The following is a 16,311-nucleotide window of genomic DNA, read 5'->3' on the forward strand; positions in this document are numbered from 1 at the left end:
AGAAACTGCAATATAATTAGTAGGTAGTTACTATATCATGCAACTTATAATTGTAACAGTATAATAATTTTTACGTTTTTAGTAACTCAAAATGTTATTCTAAACCTAACCCTCATAGATGAAGATTGGTTTCATGACTAAATGAAAAGTTCAAAATATAATGAATAATTAATAAATACAAATGAAAAAGCAACGCTTCTCATTAATGAAATTAGTTTTAGTAATTTTAAATTTTGCTGGTGCTAGTTTTAGTTTTTGCAAGGTTACATTATATGAATGGAGTTTTATTACATGAGTTAAATTGTAGAGTTGTCTTTTCTAGTAACCATGTCACCTGAAGGAAAAAAAAAGAGTGGGGTTGATGATATTTTTGCGAGAATAGATAAGGTTGTTTTGAATTTGTCTTGGATTTCTTTACTTCCCGTTGGGCTGCTGCCGTCATTGTTAATCATCTGTTTACCTCTTTGGACTATGCATCGTCAAGTAATGCTTAATTTATATAATATTGCTCATCAATAGATATCTCTCTTTTGCTTTGAGAAAATGCGGTGTTCTAAAAAGGATTTTGATATTCTTGTTAAAAAACGTGCTCTGCATAATTCAATGGCTCATTCATATTTCAGTTGATGCAAAAATGTAAAACTCTTAAAGGCAAAATTAAGGATTGGAAATCGAGTTAAACTTGGGAATATTTTTAGGCAAGTTCAAGAAGTGAATTTGAAGCTTAGTATTATTTACAAGGTCCTTTAATAAAACCATGCAATCAAACATATTAGAGAGGACAAAATTTATATCTACATTTTCCTTTTTTAGTATAAGTTATGTCTTAGCTAGGTGTACATACTACATATAGAGATATATTCAAGTGTTTTGGTAAAATTTATGAGGAACTTACCTTGGTTCTTATATCCACTTCTAAATTGTAAAAATTATCAAAAATAGAGATGAATTCGAAATGCGTCTTAATTTTGAGACAAATTATTAATGTATCGTCCCTAAACAAAAATAGAGATGGATTCATATGTTTCGTCTCAATTTAGAGATTTAATTCTGTCACCAATTTGAGACGAATACACCTTATTAAAGACGATTTTTTCATGTCAATTTGAGATTGAACATGTTTCATCTCGAATTTGAGACGGAACATGATCTCTCTCAAATTTTAAACGGAGTTGCGGAAATTCCGTTTCAAATATTTTCGAGACAACTTCTATAGGGATGTCCCATTTTCCTTCTCAAATCCATGTCTAAATGCAATTCGAGACGGAATTTTCAGTGTGTAATTAGGGTTTATTTTGTAGTGTCTTTATACTTAAGACAATTTAATTGGAATTTTATTCTATATTGTTGTCATGCCATCTAACATAATTTTTCAGGAATATGTATCTTCTCCTAGTCTATTTCTAGATAGTTATGGAATTTGAACTATATATGTTTCATCATACAATGAAAATACATTGTATATTAATCATAAATATATCAAGTGGGTTCATTATTGTATATTGTATATTAATCATAAATGCAATTGGAATTTTATTCTATATTGTATATTTATCATAAATATATCAAGTGGGTTCATTTGAACCCAGTAGTGTGATAGTAGCTCCGCCCCTGAGGACTGATTATCCCTAAGAAAACAAGCATCACTTTAGGATAAAAAGATAACTTTATTATTAATTTTAAGAGAACTAAAAATATGTACATATCACTGTTAAAAGATCATCCACATATCCAAAGTATTGGACACAAATATTGTGTTGACAATGTTAGAAAAGCTAAAGGAACAATTACATTGCCCTTAAGAGTATAATTAGCCTCTATTAACATCTACTTTTAAAGGTAATGCTTCACCTCTCAAGAGCATATAAAGAGAGAAATAACTAATCAAGGGATAACCTTTTAAAAAGTTAGTCATATTTGGAGAGAAACAGTATAGCATACAATAAAATTGGTAAACTAATGCTTTGTAAATTAATGCTTGGTTACAAAAGTATATGTTGCCTTTATATAAGTAAGCACACAAATTATTAGAATAGACGATTTAATTTTAACATAAAATTAGACGAACCTAATGCTGAATTTTTCTAACAAGTCCATTCTATTTCACTCTAATCTAACACTATTCTAGGTATCCTTCTCTTCTCCTTTCTTTGTTTTCTTGATTCTCGAACTACAACAGACAATTTCAAAAAATAACTCGATAGTCTTACGAAAAAGGTTAAACTAGTCACTAAATGGATTAAACTAGTCACTGAACGGGTTAAAGAATATCAAAACTGAATCGATTAAACTGGTCACGAAATAGATTACACTGGCCCCTAAATAGATTAAACTAGTCACAATATTAAAAAAAGGTGGCATGTTCTCTTCTTAATGTTGAGCATACAACTGGTGATTCCTTTCACTTTGTTTTTGTCACAAATACTCTTCTAACAACTTTGTACATCACACGAAATTGGAAGCTGGATGCAAGTTTTCCCTTGCTGTTGTATTCCAATGTTCTCAACATGCAAAGAATGCTTATCATCAAGCTTGAAGCTCAAAGCACTCATACCTGTTCTCGTAGCCAAAATCATGCAATAAAAATGTCAGACATGATACTTTGGTAATACTCCATCCGTCTTATAAAAATCATTCTATTTGAAATCTTTTTGTAAGAAGAAATTTATTTGAGTAGGAAGAACATTTTAAACGAATGGAGTATTATTTTTTTAAAAGTGTCTCTATAAAAATTTATAGTTTGAAATATTTTCTTATATTAATCTCATGTTTCATTTACTCACAAATAATGATAAGGAAAATTTTGTCAGACACTTTTTTTTAAAAAAAGACTACCTTATATCACGTTTATTTTACAAAACTAACTTATAAAAGGAAAAACTTTAAAAAGCACTACCAATTTGAAATTTCCTAACTATGATTAAATCTCATATAAAGGGAGTTATCAACTTTTAAGGTGAAAGAGAATACTACCAGATTGCATGAGGATCATCAGTGCGAAAAGGAGAGGTACAAACAGATGTCTTTACAGCCATATTCGTTACTAGAGATTAAAGATGGGTTGAAGGGATTCTGTGATATTACTTCTTTAGGAGGTTAGGTGAACTTTAGTGATTGTGAATGAATTGTTCAAGACTTTTGGCTCTTTATATACAATACTATCTATTTGCGGTAGCCAATTATAATCAGTAATACACATTAGAAGAAATGTTTGATTATGAAAGCTATTGACAAATTGAAAAATGATAACAAAATAAATATGAATGCAGGAACGAGAAAGATGCGGGCACTGCAAATGAGAGGAATGTTTTGTATTTCTTCAAAGTTGATTCTCCTTAATGCATTCCTTGTTCTTATACTAATTGCAAGCTACTACAAGACAAGACTAGGAAATTACTAGGAAGCTACATAGGTAGAAGGACACCTAGGACATTGCTACACCTACCTAGTGGGTAGACAACCCATTACTAATAGAGCATTAAAAAATAATAGTTACGTTGAGCTGGATTCCACTATTATAACCCAAAACAAGTCTTTATTAATGGTGGGTAGTCTACCCAGTGGGTACAAAGTTTTTTCCGGACACCTGGACTGTAGCTAGTACAACTATTACATTACAGCTATTACATCAGCAAGTAGTGGGCCTTTACAAAGGCACATAATATCAGAAGCTAGAACATGGATCATCGATTCACTAATTTCATCAAAAAGGGATGATATTAAGGAATAAATATATATTACCAGTGTTAAGATAATAAATGTCCTAATTACTTCCTCTATCATGACTTTTTGTGGATGACTTTCATTATTATAAAAAGTTAACCCACTTGAATTTTTCTTAGATTTAGGTCATAACATGCATGCAAAACTCAGAGTCAAAATAACAACTATTTGACTGACGAACTGAGCGAGGCTGATTTTAGGTAAGATTAATAAGATTTTTGGATTGCTATATTAGGGTGGTATTTCATTGCTCTTTTAGTTTTATATGTTTTTAAGCAGATTAAGAAAATTTTGGAACCCGTAATAGAGTAATGAATTAAGAAAATCTACAACTCTAAATTTCAAGAAATATTAGATATTTATGTTTATATTGCATATATAATACACATATATTGTACATATATCATACATATATTTTGCATATATCATACATATATTGTACATATATTATATATTTATCATACATATATCAAGTGGGTTCATCTGAACCCAATAGTATGATAGTAGCTCCGTTCCTAGTGACTGGTTATCCCTAAGAAAACAAGCACTACTTTAGGACAAAGAGAGAACTTTATTATTAATTTTAAGCCAACTACGAACATGTACATATGTCATTTAAAAAAAAATCTACATATCAAAAGCATTGGACACAAATATTGCGTTGATAGTGTTAGAAAAGCTAAAGGAACAATTACATTACCCTTAAGGTATAATTAGCCTCTATCAAATATTATTAAATGTCTTTAGGAACATGGGACTATCTCTATAATTTAGTGAAGTTCTTTAAGTTAATAAAATCATCTTTTTAAAAGAAAAGAAGTTGAGATTTAATGGCCCTTTTTGAAAATTATTCACAAGGCCTTCGATATCCTATCGCGGTCCTGCTCTCTATTCCATACATATTCATCTCTAAGTTTTTTTTTTACAAAATCGAGTAGAACAAATGGAGTTTTTGCTTTCAAAAATCTTTATATTTCAAATCTTTTCGCAAAATGAAATTTGTCATATATTAGGAAGAGGTTTTTGAAAGAAAAGGAGGTGTGTATATATACAACAACAACAACAACAACAACAACAACAACAACAACAACAACAACAACGACAACAACAACAACAACAACAACAACAACAACAACAACAACAACAACAACAATAATAATAATATAAGACCAATAATAACAAAGAATTACCGAATGACAAAATAACTAGCATCAATAGAATAAGAGGCATGAGTGAAGTCCTGGTTTTCCTAGCCATATTGAACTAAGTACCTCCCTCTTTTTTCTTCAGAAAGCTGAATTTATCAAGCAATCATTCGCTTTGTTATGTTTTGTAATTTATAGTTCCGTTGGGTGGTTTTTATTTGCCTTATTAGGCTAGCTACATACCTACTTGTCTTTGGAATATGGTGGTACCTAATTATTCCTCTTCTACCAACAAGTCAATGCTTTTGACAAGACTTTTGTATCTACTGGATCATAATTCGTCCTAAGGAGGGTACTAGTCATTAAAAACAAGCCTATCTAGGTTGTTCATGTGATTAGGAAAAAATGAGACAACACACATTACTTACCAATTACTAGCTAGTAACACAAGTCAAATGGAGTTTGAATAATCAAAGCATTTTCATCTTAAATTACTATTTTTTCTTACATTTCTTAATTACCTAATTATTTATTATCCTCATTTGATTTAAGATTTAGCTCTTATTAGATATAAAATTTTTCTTATTACTATAGTATGTCGTGGCAATACTTATGGAATGTGTTTAGAGGATAGCTGGGTGGGTATGAAGTGGGTTCAAAGTAAGTGTGCGTACCCACACAGGTAGTGGGGAGGGGATGATTTCAAATATGTATCCTTTAGGGCGGGATGAGTCTTGAAATTTCCCCTGCAATGGATGGTGGAGGCGTGGAGCGAGGATATGGATAAGATTTTTAGGTGGGTGCAAGTAAGGCTGCACTCCAGTCCAGAATCGGACCTTGCTGAACCGGTTCAGTGCGTTTGATTGGACCTGGATTGGACCGGATATGATTTCGGTCCAGATCGGACAAGTTTTTCCCGATTCGGTCCAAGATTGGACCGGTTGGACCTGTTTCGGTTTAATTTTTAGGTGTTTTTTCCCTAATTAAAATAAAAGGCTGCTCAATACAAACATTATGCCTTCCGAATTCTTGTAGCTTTACAATAGTAGTCATTTCAAGTAATATTGATAGAAGAGTTTAAAGGAGATAATTTGGCTCTGTCGTTTGATTCATTGCCTTCAATGTGATATACATCAAGAGTCCTCATTAGTGAGGAAAGTACAAAAAGATAGGTAAATTGCCTAAAAGATTGGAATACAAGCTAAGGAATAAATCATAACAAATTAATCCTAAAATATATCAACACCCCCTCCCCTCAAGTTAGAGCATGGGGAGCAAAAATGCCCAACTTGGACATGATAAAATAAGACCGAGACTTGCCAAGTGCTTTGCGGAAAATATCAGCTAACTGAGCAGAAGTAGGAAGATAAGATGGAGCAATGAACCCATCTTTGATAGCATCACGTACAAAGTGACAATCAACTTCTATGTGCTTTGTGCGCTCATGAAACACATGATTGTTAACGATATGTAGAGCAGACTAACTGTCACAGAAAGGAGCAATAGCCTTAGGATGATGCACCCCAAGACTTAACAACAGCCCGCTGAGCCACTTAAGCTCACAAGTAATGGTATTTATCGAGCGATAATCAGCCTCAGCGGAAGATAAAGAAACAATGTGTTGTTTCTTAGTCTTCCATGATATAGGAGACGCACCTAAGAAAACAAGCCAACCAGAACAAGGACCATCGGGTTATAGGACACGCAGCCCAATCAGAGTCACACCAACCCTGAAGAGTAAGATCACTATCAGTACGAAGAAGAATACCCTAACCGGGAGTACCCTTCAAGTAACGAACAACCCGAACAACCGCCTCCCAGTGAGCAATATGAGGTTCATGGAGAAACTGAGATAGGTTGTGAACGGAATAGGAAAGATCGGGACGAGTAACAACCAGATGAATGAGACGACCAACGAGACGGTGATATCGCTCAGGATCATCAAATAGGGACCCTCATCATGACCAAGACGATGATTCTGCTCCATATGAAAGCCACATGGTTTTGCACCTAACAAGCCAACTTAGAAATAATATCAATGGTATATTTCCATTGACAAAGAAAGAGCCTTGAAGAGCTACGAGCAACTTTAATACCCAAAAAAAACTTGAGAGAACCCAAATCTTTATCTCAAAACAATCACTGAGATAAGCTTTGAACAAAGATAAAGCAACAGAATCATTCCCAGAAATAAAAAAAAATCATCAACATAAACCAACACATTGATCTGAGTGGGGCAACTGGCAAAAGTGAATAGAGAATAATAAAAATAGGATTGCAAGAACCTAAATAAATTGTGTCAAAATACTTTTAGGTGCCCATCGAACTTTGTAGTGGTACCATTATGACGCTTAGTACTTAGTACCATTTTCACTTTAGCATTTCATGGTACTATAAAGGTAATATGACCTTCTAAATGGTACCATTAGGACGCTTTCTAAACTATTATTCTATGCAGAAATTCTTGTGAACCACAAACATTAGTTTTAGAATTACTATTATTACATTTCTTATATTGGAATTTACTGTAGTTTTGTGAGAATAACATTAAGAATGATTTCTATCCACTGCTTATTTAGAAAATAGAACCTATAAATGTAGAATTGTTTTTCATTGTAACTAGTAAGGGCAGAAGCAGAAGAAAAGAAGGAAAGAGAAAGATTAGGGAGTTAAAAGGAGTTTTATTTTCTAAAGTTATATATATTCAAAAGAAGTTTGTTTTTACATTACGGGTCGTAACCCATATATCTCGCTCCTTTGTATATTCCTATTATTATTACTATTATTATTATTATTATTATTATTATTATTATTATTATTATTATTATTATTATTATTATTATTATTATTATTATTATTTTTATTATTATTATTATTATTATTATTATTATTATTATTATTATTATTATTATTATTATTATTATTATTATTATTATATATTATTATTATTATTATTATTATTATTATTATTATTATTATTATTATTATTATTATTATTATTATTATTATTATTATTATTATTATTATTATTATTATTATTATTATTATTATTATTATTATTATTTTTATTATTATTATTTGAGTTAGCAATTCGTAAATTGTGTAACTCTCACATTTAGTATCAGAGCCACGTCATCGTTTCAAATTTCAATATCAATACCTCAAAATGTCGACCAATTTTGTTCAACCACAAGTTCCTCAATTGTCCAAAGACCAATATGAAGATTGGTGTATCAAAATGAAAGCTTTGTTTGGCTCCCAGGATTTATGGGATGTTGTGAGTTATGGTTTCGAAAAACCATCTGATGAAACAAAGACTTCTTTAACCAAAGAACAAAAAGAAGATTTGAAGGAAAATTAGAAAAAAGACCAAAAGCATTATTTTTTATCTATGCTTGTTTAGATCGTGAAAAATTTGTAAAGATTCAAATGCAACCACAAGCAAAGAAGCTTGGGACACACTTGCGACAATATTTAAAGGTGTTGAGAGGGTTAGGAAAATCCGTTTACAAGCCCTGCGAGGTGAATTTGAAGAAATAAAAATGACAAAGACTAAGTCTATTTCTGATTATTTTTCTCGGCTTCTCACGAATGTGACATAACAAAAAACAAAATGGTGAAAAGATAGAAGATAAGAAAATTGTTGAAAAAGTTTTACGATCGTGTAATAAAAAATTCAATCATGTATTACCAGCAATTGAAGAATCAAAGGATATTGATACATTATCAATAGAAGAACTCATGGGATCACTTCAAGTGCACGAACAACGAATTCAGAAGAATGATGGACCAGCTGTAATAGATCAATCACTTGAATCAAGCTTCCAATCAAATGAACAAAGAGGTGGAAACCGACGAGGAAATTTCCGAGGACGAGGAGGTAAAGGTCGTGGTAACTACCGACCTCGCAAATAAAATAATGAGAGAAGTTTCTGCCGTGGAAGAGGGTCAAATAGAGGAGGAAAAATTTTCAATGAACGTGGTAAGACAAAAGACATTCAATGCTATAATTGTCAAAAACATGGACATTATGCATCTGAATGTTGGAGCAAGCAAAAGGATCAGGGAAATCATTTAAATTTCGGTGAATCATCCAAAAACAATGAGGAAAGTCCTGCATTGTTACTATCACATGAAGAGGCTAGTAATCAACAAGACATGTGGTTTTTCGATTCTGGTGCGAGTAACCACATGTGTGGTAGAAGAGAATATTTTATCGACCTTGATGAGAAGGTACAAGGAAATGTAAGTTTAGGAGATTCATCCATGCTACAAGTTCGAGGTAAAGGAAAAATAAGAATATTTCATAAGAATGGAAATGAAGAATACATTTCCAATGTTTATTATGTGCCTAATATGAAAAGTAATATCCTGAGTATTGGGCAACTGCTTGAAAAAGGATATATTGTTCACAGGGAGGGTAATATTCTTCTACTCAAAGATAAAAAAAGAAGACTCATTGCTCAATCAAAAATGGCGAAAAATCGCATGTTTCCGCTGCAACTTAACACTGAAGTACAAAAGTGTTATTATTGTGCTACAGAGGATAATGAATCATGGGAATGGCATAAACGTTTTGGGCATTTACATTTCAATGGCCTAAAACTTTTGCAATCAAAGAATATGGTGCATGGATTGCCTAAAATTGAAGATCCTAAACAAGTTTGTGAGATATGCACGGCAGGAAAACAAGCTAGACTACCATTTCAGAAGGGATTATCATGGAGAGTGAAAGCACCATTGCAATTGGTACACACAGATATATGTGGACCATTGGAACCGGTATCTTTAGGAGGTAAACGTTATTTATTACCTTCATAGATGGTTATAGTAGGAAATTGTGGGTGTATATGTTAAAGGAGAAATCAGCTGCATTTGATACATTTATGCAATTTAAAGCTCGGGTGGAGCTTGAAAGTGGGTATAAGTTGAAAACCCTAAGATCAGATCGAGGGGGTGAATATAAATCAAATTTATTCAAAAATTATTGCAAAGCGACTGGAATACGACAACAATTCACAGCCTCCTATACACCACAACAAATGGAATTGCCGAGAGAAAGAATCGAACAATTCTAGACATGACACGAAGCATCTTTAAAGAAAGAGGATTGTCGAAGCAATTATGAGCAGAAGTTGTTGCTTGTACAACTTATATTCTAAATCGTTGTCCAACGAAAAGTGTGAAAAATATGACTCCACAAGAAGCATGGAGTGGTGAAAAGCCAAATGTTGAACATTTGAGAGTATTTGAGTGCATTGCCTATGCTCAAATACCAGAAGCAAACAGAAAGAAGTTAGATGATCATGGTGAAAAATGTATCTTTATTGGATACAGTTCACAATCCAAGGCTTATAAATTATATAATCCAATCACTGGAAAGTTGATTTAGAGTAGAGATGTAATATTCATCGAAGGAGAATCTTGGAAATGGGATGACCAAGAAAAAGAGAAAAAGAACATTGTGTTTGAAGAGTATGATGATATTACGAAGAAGATTTCTGAACAAACTCCACCGAACACTCCACGAAATAATAATGATTCATCATCACCATCAACTGAAGGATCGGATTCATCATCGAAAACACCTGTTAAGATGAGAAGCTTAAGGGACATCTATGAGAACACAACTGAAGTTGAAGAAGTAGATTTATTTTGTCTATATGCAGATCATGAACCGATTAATTTTGAAGAAGCTGTTAAAGAAAAAGAATGGATATTTGCCATGAAAGAGGAGATCCAATCAATAGAGAAGAATGATATGTGGGAGCTCGCTACATTACCAAAGAGTCAGAAGGCTATTGGTGTAAAATGGGTTTATAAAATCAAAAGAGGTGCTGATGGAAGCAATGACAGATACAAGGCAAGACTTGTAGCAAAAGGTTACAAGCAAAAATATGGAGTTGATTATGATGAAGTATTTGCTTCCGTAGCTCGTTTAGATACCGTGAGATTGTTGATTTCACTTACAGCACATCATAAATGGAAGATATACCAGCTTGATGTTAAATCTGCATTCCTAAATGGCATTCTCGAAGAAGAAGTCTACATAGAACAACCAGAAGGTTTTATTATCAAGGGACAAGAAGATAAAGTGCTCCGTTTGAAAAAGGCACTTTATGGTTTGAAACAAGCTCCTTGTGCTTGGAATGCACGTATTGATGGATATTTGATACAAAACGGTTTTACCAAATGCTTGTATGAACATGCAGTTTACATGAAGATAAATTGTGATGATATTCTTATAGTAAGACTATATGTTGATGATCTACTATTCACTGGTAACAATGAAAGAATGTTTGAAGATTTCAAAAGAGCCATGTTCAAAGAATTTGAAATGACTGACTGTGGGCTGATGAATTACTTTCTTGGGATAGAAGTCCAACAAAGTCAAGATGGAATTTTTATTTCACAAAAAAAATATGCAAAAGAGATTCTTGAAAAGTTCAAAATGGCCTTATGCAAACCTATCAGCACTCCTGTCGCAACAGGGTTAAAGATGACAAAAGATGGAGAAGGAAATTAGATCAATTCAACATTATACAAGAGTCTAGTTGGAAGCCTAAGATACCTAACTATCACTAGGCCAGATATTGTATACGTAGTTGGGCTTGTGAGTAGATATATGGAAACACCGAAAGAGTCACATTGGTGCACTGCAAAGAGAATAGTAAGGTATATTTAAGGTACCTTAGATTACGGGATGTTTTATTCTCATGGAAATGAAACAACATTATATGGCTATTTAGATAGTGACTGGGCCGGTGATCAAGATGAAAGAAAAAGTACAAGCGGATATGCATTCTATCTAGGTTCAACTGCTTTTACATGGAGTTCGAAAAAACAACCAGTTGTCGCATTATCAAGCTGTGAAGCAGAATACATAGCAGCTTCATCTGCAGTTTGTGAAGCAATATGGTTAATAAATCTATTGCAAGAACTTGGTCATGTTCAAGAAGAATCTACGACAATATATATAGACAATGTGTCCGCGATAAAACTTGCTAAAAATCCAGTTCAACATGGGAAAAGTAAACATATTGATACTCGATATCATTTCTTACGAGATCAACTCAAGCAAGGAACAATTGAGCTCAAGTATTGTAATACTACTGAGCAAGTTGCGGATATTTTTACAAAGCCCCTATCTCTAGACACATTCAAAAGGTTGAGAGAAATGCTCGGTATAAAAATTAAAGTTTGAGGGGGTGTGTTGTGAACCACAAACATTAATTTTAGAATTACTATTATTACATTTCTTATATTAGAATTTACTTTAGTTTTGTTAGAATAACATTAAGAATGATTTCTATCCACTACTTATTTAGAAAATAGAACCTATAAATGTAGAATTGTTTTTCATTGTAACTAGTAAAGGCAGAAGCAGAAGAAAAGAAAGAAAGAGAAAGATTAGGGAGTTAAAAGGAGTTTTATTTTCTAAAGTTATATATATTCAAAAGAAGTTTGTTTTTACATCACGGGTTGTAACCCATATATCTCGCTCCTTTGTATACTCCTATTATTATTATTATTATTTGAGTTAGCAATTCGTAAATTGTGTAACTCCCACAGAAATTACTAGTGCGTCAACAATAGAGTCCAAGTTGCACTCTAGCCGATAGAGGTTTATATATATCACACTCATTGTTTCCCAACCTACTAAAAACTTGTCCAAGAGAACACACTCTATGCACAAATCCACAATAATATTAATTAGTCGGAACAAGTTACTCCTACATACAGTCTTGTAATAAGACTTTGAATTTTAATTTCCGAGGTAACATAACATAACATAAAACTTAGAAGTATATATTTTTTTCTATGAAAAAAAAGAACATAAAATAGAGAAAAAGTAAATAAAAGTAAATACAATGAGAATGACGGGTGATGGCTTCATTGACCAAACGATTTTCTTCAAGCAAATGACCAATCAGTCAATCACCATGCAAAAGCACAAAACTGCCACAAATGCTGCTATGGGCACCACCTGCACATGCCCACTCTCGGCCATATTTGCTACTTCCAGACCCAAATCTAGCACTAATTTTTTTTTTGTTATTGTTTTGGACTATCAGGGTTCTAAATCTAATTGGAGGCACATACATCCAAGCAAATATAAATTCACGCTCCTTGTTTTTATCTTATGTCAACTGGCAGTTAAACTACAATATTTTCTTATACTGACTTCATTATGACCTTATTTATTAGTAGTTGATATTTTCTGAACTAAAGGTTTCATGAATGTATTGAGTGTATATTAAGTTTTAGAGTATTGTTAATTGGTAAAGGAAACAAATTAATCTAATCATATTGATGATGTGGATATGCGTAAAAAAGATATTAGATAATGTAAAAGATCGAATGGCTTACAAATCTATTTATTCATGGCATCATGCAATAATGTTCACATCTCTTATCCAAGTACCATTCATTAAATAGAAAATGAACGTTGACAACTAATTGTAACTAGCAAAAGAAGCCATAGACAAAGAGAATATGTAACTTTAATTTGCGAAAATTCATAACACTTTAACTCGAATTTTATTCAATTCGATATTTAAACATTGATTTGAGAATATGAAATAGCAGGGTTAATCTTCAGCTACGAGGAGAACAACAACAAAGGTTGTTGAGCATACAACTGGCGACTCCTTTTACTTTGTTTTTAATTTGTTGCAAACAAACGTTTTTGAAAACTTCGTACATCACACGTAATTGGAAGCTCGATGCAGCTTTTGCCTAGTTGCATTGCTCCAATATCCTCGACATGCAAAAAATGCTTATCATCAACGTTGTAACTTAAAGCACCTATACCTGTTAAAGAGGTTGGAGTTCAATAAAGAGGTTAATATTTGTTAGGCTTGGACGAACACTTAAACAACTACAAGAGGGGGGGGGGGGGAGGTGAATTGTAGTTGGAGAGATTTTCAAACTTTTTGCGGAAATAAAAGAATGATTAAATAAGAAAGAAATAATTGCATGAATAAGAAAGAACTAGGAACAGGAGATTTTTACAAGGAAAACTTCCTAGGCCCAATAGGAAGAAAAACCTTGACCACGAGGGATTTTGACTCAACTCTCTTTAATAACTTTAGGCCAAAAGACTCTCTTTTGTACAACCTAAACTCGGACCAACTCTGTTCCACTAGGAACTGGTTCCCTGACAGCTTGTTCGCTCTGAATAGTTAACTTTCTCTCTTTGACTTCACTCGAAGTCTTTTCTCTTTCTCTCTTCTCTTTCTCTTTCTCTTTTTCTCTCAAAATGATTACAGACTTAGATTCACTCAACCCAATCTATAATACATCAATTGCTAAGAAGAAGAAAACCGAATGTACTTTCACTAAGAATATTACATAGAAAATTCTAAAAGTATATTTTAAAAAGATCGTTACAAACATCTATTTGTAGAGACCTATTTTCTCGAATTCTTCCCCACGATCTTCTCCAAGATCTTCTCCATGATCTTCTCCATGGTCACACGTAGCTTCAGCCACTTCTCCTATAATATGTCCGTTGTATTTTTACCTTTAGCAGTTAGTTAGTTAGCCTTCCACAATCTCAGCCACTAACACACGCGCACCTCCACGTTCACATGCCTTGTAAATAGGTTGGTTGTTGTGGTTCCTAAATTGTAGGAACTACTTCAACGCTTCTATTTTGGGGTGCTTGCTTAGGTTAGTTTTTGGCGGCTCCTCGTTTATTGCAAAACAAAAATGCTGCACACAAACTAACTAAACAGAATATTATGGAATCATAATATATCAACTTGTTTACCTCCATAATATTAACGGTTTCAACAGCAGCAACAACAACAACAACAACAACAACAACAACAATTATTATTATTATTATTATTATTATTATTATTATTATTATTATTATTATTATTATTATTATTATTATTATTATATTATTATTATTATTATTATTATTATTATTATTATTATTATTATTATTATTATTATTATTATTATTATTATGACATAAGACCAATAATAACAAACAATTACCGAATGACAAAATAACTAGCATGAATAGAATAAGAGGCATGAGTGAAGTCCTGGTTTTTTTCTAGCCATATTGAACTAAGTACCTCCCTCTTTTTCTTCAGAAAGCTGAATTTATCAAGCAATCATTCCCTTTGTTATGTTTTGTAATTTGTAGTTCCGTTGGGTGGTTTTTATTTGCCTTTTTAGGCTAGCTACATACCTACTTGTCTTCGGAATATGGGGTACCTAATTATTCCTCTTCTACCAACAAGTCAATGCTTTTGACAAGACTTTTGTATCTACTGGATCATAATTCGTCCTAAGGAGGGGACTAGTCATTAAAAACAAGCCTATCTATGTTGTTCATGTGACTAGGAAAAAAATGAGACAACACACATTACTTACCAATTACTAGCTAGTAACACATGTCAAATGGACTTTGAATAATCAAAGCATTTTCATCTTAAATCACTATTTTTTCTTACATTTCTTAATTGCCCAATTATTTATTATCCTTAATTGATATAAGATTTAGCTCTTATTAGATATAAAATTTTTCCTATTACTATATTATGTCGTGGCAATACTTATGGAATGTGTTTAGAGGATAGCTGGGTGGGTATAAAGTGGGTACAAAGTAGGTGTGCATACCCACACAGGTGGTGGGGAGGGGATGATTTCAAATATGTATCCTTTAGGGCGGGATGAGTCTTGAAATTTCCCCTACAATGGATGGTGGAGGCGTGGAGCGAGGATAGTGATAAGATATTTAGGTGGGTGCAAGTGCACTCCAGTCCAGAACCGGACTTGGCTGAACCGGTTCAGTGCGTTTGATTGGACCTGGACTGGACCGGATATGATTCCGGTCCAGATCGGACATGTTTTTCCTGATCCGGTCCAAGATTGGACCGGTTGAACCTTTTTCGGTTTAATTTTTAGGTGTTTTTTCCCTAATTAAAATAAAAGGTTGCTCAATACAAACATTATGTCTTCCGAATTCTAGTAGCTTTACAAGAATAGTCATTTCAAGTGATATTGACAGAAGAGTTTAAAAGAGATAATTTGGCTCTGTCGTTTGATTCATTGCCTTCAATATGATATACATCAAGAGTCCTCATTAGTGAGGAAAGTACAAAAAGATAGGTAAATTGCCTAAAAGATACGAATACAACCTAAGGAATAAATCATAACAAATCAATCCTAAAATATATCAACACCCCTCCCCCCCTCAAGTTAGAGCATGGGGAGCAAAACTCCCCAACTTGGACATGATAAGGTCATACCGAGACTTGCCAAGTGCATTTTTGGTGAAAATATCAGCTAATTGAGCAGAAGTAGGAAGATAAGACAGAGCAATCAACCCATCTTTGATAGCATCACGTACAAAGTGACAATCAACTTCTATGTGCTTTGTACGCTCATGAAATACATGATTGTTCACGATATGTAGGCA

This window comes from Beta vulgaris, chromosome 3 (genome assembly GCF_026745355.1).
Source record: "Beta vulgaris subsp. vulgaris cultivar EL10 chromosome 3, EL10.2, whole genome shotgun sequence".
Taxonomy (NCBI): Eukaryota; Viridiplantae; Streptophyta; class Magnoliopsida; order Caryophyllales; family Amaranthaceae; genus Beta; species Beta vulgaris.